The sequence below is a fragment of the Uranotaenia lowii genome, chromosome 3 (assembly GCF_029784155.1).
Source record: "Uranotaenia lowii strain MFRU-FL chromosome 3, ASM2978415v1, whole genome shotgun sequence".
NCBI classification, from domain to species: domain Eukaryota; kingdom Metazoa; phylum Arthropoda; class Insecta; order Diptera; family Culicidae; genus Uranotaenia; species Uranotaenia lowii.
This window is the reverse complement of record NC_073693.1, coordinates 243,109,680-243,113,591: the sequence shown is the minus strand read 5'-3', so window position 1 is coordinate 243,113,591 and position 3,912 is coordinate 243,109,680. Positions and strand designations below refer to the sequence as shown.

The following is a 3,912-nucleotide window of genomic DNA, read 5'->3' as shown; positions in this document are numbered from 1 at the left end:
AATGATTGCCCACTAACACAACAATCATTCTGGTTCCTCATAGGTAGAAATTTTGACTTTTTCAATTCTGTACTGCTTTGAGCGGAAAACACCATAAACGTTTCTCCCGATGGATAGAAAAAAGAAAAAGATTCCTGTTCGCAAGAAGAACCAGATGTAACAAGAGGTTTCTCATGGTCATCGCCACAAAATAAAAACATCGAAATATTGATTTAAATTTCACTTTGGTAACATTTATTCATAACCGCCCAATCACCTGACTTTTCCATTTGGTTTTACTTGAGTGTGCTTGTGAACAAGTCCCACTTACGGCTCATGCATGGTTCCACTGTCTTGCCTTCGAGATTCTCGACCGCCTGGCCATGCTGCTGCTGCAGTTGTTGTTGTTCTGCTGCTGGCGTTGTTGTTGTTCTGCTGCTGGAGCAGCACGGAGCAGTCCGAGGTGTGGTTGACGTTGCCCCGATGCTGACGCATAACATTGCCGTGCGGATGTTTTTGCTGGAGTTGTTGTTGTCCTGTTGCTGGCGCCGCACGGAGCATTCGGAGGTGTCGCTTGCCTCGCACCGATGGAGACGCACGACATTGCCGTGTCGGATATTGTTGCTGTTGTTCACTTTTGAAGGAACTGTTGATGCTGGCTCCGAAGTCGGCGATGATGGAGTGGCCATCTATGCCACGATCGCTGCTTCTGTTCTCCGTGGGGATGCGGAGCAGAAGCCCCGAACTTTTATACAGAGCCGCAGGGCCAAAATCCTCCGCACTCGACCGAGCACCGCGCACTTTTTTTTTCCAACCTTTTCCCAAAAACTGACCTCCGGAACAGCGTTGCCACATTTAAATCTGTATTTTCGAGCCAAAAATTTTTTTTAATCTGTATAAAATCTCAAAAATCTGTATTGAAATCTGTATCAAAAATTTTCATTCCAGATACTTACGCTGAACTATGGTGACCTTTTTATAATGCGTAGTGCACTCATTTGGACTACGCTGCTCATTACTGCGGGCTGTTATTTGTGCGACATGTCAAACCATAGTGTTAAACCTGATATTTTGTAAAAGCGAACCGTCTTTGGTTTAACTTTGTTCGATTAACTGTAACGGACAAAATATATGTCCGCTTTGTGTGAAAATTAAGGTCCGGCGAAGTTTTAGGTCGATGTTTTCCGTTTAATATAACGATCTGAGTGCTTCTGGGGTTTAACAATCAGTTGGGATTTGAACATTGTGTCAATAGTCTTTACCATTAAAAGTTACATTTCCTATAATATGACCAATTTTGGTATATTATTATTATTATAATTTTATTTGAGACACTTTACCATCTGTATGGCATTCGTGTCTTAATTTTGGTATATGATTCTTAAACACAGGTCTTAAAACTTTCTACAATTTTTTGCATGTCGTTTTGCATTGTCGGGCTAGTGATATAGCTCAGATGGCAAGTCTGTTGTCTCCTGAGCCGATGTCCCCGAGTTCGAGCCCAAGAGCAAACATCGAGCACAGTTGTACCGGATATGTTTTTAAATAACGATCCGCCAACTGCACCGTTGATAAAGTCGCGAATGCCATAAAAATGGTAAAACGACTATAATCGAAACAAAAACAAAAAAAAAGTTTTGCATTGTAACGGTTCCGAACTCTAATCTGGAAGTTTTTCCTTATTTGCAAGCGTAATCATTGATGGATGATTTAATCGATTGAATCATCAAAGTAGATTATTATTGATTGACTCGAAGTATAATCAAAATATCTTGGAAAATCTCTGATTTTCTGAAAATCTGTATGAAATCTGTATGAATTCCCAATTATCTGTATTCTGTATATACAGATTCTGTATTACAAAATGTCCAAAAAATCTGTATATTTACAGAAAAATCTGTATATGTGGTAACGCTGCTCCGGAAACCTCGATGACAGTACCAGTTTTTTTTTTCTTTTCAGTTTTTCGGGAACTATGGGCTGTCGGGTTTTTCCAAAAATAAGTTCGATACAGTGGGCCAAATCTGGTCGAACAAGTTGGTTTATTTTTGATTAGGGTTGGGTTTTTTAAATGTATTTTTGCTCAAATCACACCATAACAAAAGTTCTAAAATCAACTGTAACACAACATTGCTGCTTTGGTAGAAATTTTCATGGATTATGATAGAAATCCATGAAAATTTCAAAACCACGCCACAAGGAGTTCGAGGGAAAGAAATGATCGACTACATTCCGAGCATACCTCGGAAGCGTAACACCTACTGCAGAGGTGTCTAAAACTTAATACATAAATACATAATACATAAACACATCATAATAAACTCAAAGCCAACGAATCTTGGCAAAAATATCTTTACGCCAACGAATTATGGCAAAGATTTAACTAAAACTAAAGACGAAACTCAACGCCAACATATCTTGGCAGATGATGTCGATCTATACCAGCAGACCTGGCAAAAATTTCCTCGAATCCTGAACCAAACGTCTGAAAAACTTTCACCCAAGCAGCAAAACAAGCATTTAAAATCATGTAGCCATTGAAGAGAATAATAGCTGTGATTTTACAGTGAGGACTAAACAGAACTAAAAGCAACAGTAATCTCAGTAAAAGAGGGATTTAATCCTCTTAATTACCAAGGGCCCGGAATAGAGGTTATACCGCGCCTCCAGATCGCGTTCCTTTTGATTTTTCCTTGGCAACCCCTTTGATAACTGTGCATGATTTATTGCAATGTAAATAAATAATTAAAGTAAATTTTAATTCACAACAATATCGAATAAATAACACGATACTTATGATAACACAATAATATGGTGTGATATACGAGAAGAGCAATAATGAAATAATGATAAGTACAATTATCGAATATCAAAAATCATAATAATTGTAAGTGGACGCAAAGTCCCTAAAATTTGTCGAACTAATAATCAAAGTGGTTCGATTTAGTTGGGCGCCATTTGTAACAAGAGGTTTCTCATGGTCATCGCCACAAAATAAAAACATCGAAATATTGATTTAAATTTCACTTTGGTAACATTTATTCATAACCGCCCAATCACCTGACTTCCCGCATAAACCAGGATTGTAACCAAACGTTTTCCAAAACAGTCCTAAACGGTTTGATGAAGCGTAGATAAAATGTTAAACAAACGATTATGGAAATTGTAAAATACATTGCTTTAATCGTGAGTTTTGAATTGACTGTATTTTTAATATGTTGTTAGGTTATGTAACTGTTAAAAACGGTTAAAACATTTATATGGCAGAACTGTTCTACTAACAGTTGTGATAACATCTAAAAACCGATCATGGAAAACATATTCAGTCAGTCAAACTGTTACTACTACAGTTTTTCTTAAAGTAATATTTTTCCTAAACAGTAACCCAAACGATTAATAATAGCATTCGTTCAACACTACCCAGAACCGTACGTTAATGGCGCTCACACACACATAGAAAGACGTGTTGAGAATTTTCGGATGTTTGATGTTTATTTAACCAGTTTTATTTCACATAATTTTTATTGGATTTCCACACTTGTAACGTAAGATGAGATTATGAAACCGGGTTTGATGATTCTTGGAGGAGTCACTCACGAAGATTCTACCCGGCCATGAGTAAAGCGAAAGTAATTATCGTAGCTCCAACGCAACTGTTTCCCAGGAAGCCATCTTCACCCGGGTGATGATTATGCAGGGAAACTGAAATTATTCGCAAATGGTAATCATTTGAAATATAGAATATTGGTACGAATTATTACTTACTGGATTTTCCGTCACCCATCATGTTTCCCGCTACACACCGGGTTAGCTAAACAGGTTTTTCCTGAAGCAGTTTACCGTAATCGCCTACGACAATCCTCGCCGAGAAAACTGCAAAAAATCAACACCAACAAAGGAGCGCACTCATTGATTCTGTCAGACTAGCCAGTG

At 38.0% G+C, this 3,912-nt stretch overlaps 1 long non-coding RNA gene and 1 pseudogene across 1 annotated transcript; one reads left to right on the top strand and one right to left on the bottom strand.

Moving 5' to 3' along the window:
- The window catches only part of LOC129753242 (persulfide dioxygenase ETHE1, mitochondrial-like), a 16,289-nt pseudogene extending 14,033 nt beyond the window's left edge, over nt 1-2,256 (top strand).
- A 1,226-nt stretch (nt 2,257-3,482) lies between these two features.
- On the bottom strand, nt 3,483-3,912 carry LOC129757135 (uncharacterized). The gene is made up of 2 exons (XR_008739627.1): nt 3,745-3,912; nt 3,483-3,681 (listed from the first exon to the last, which is right to left on the bottom strand). It is a non-coding gene; the product is annotated as an uncharacterized LOC129757135 (long non-coding RNA).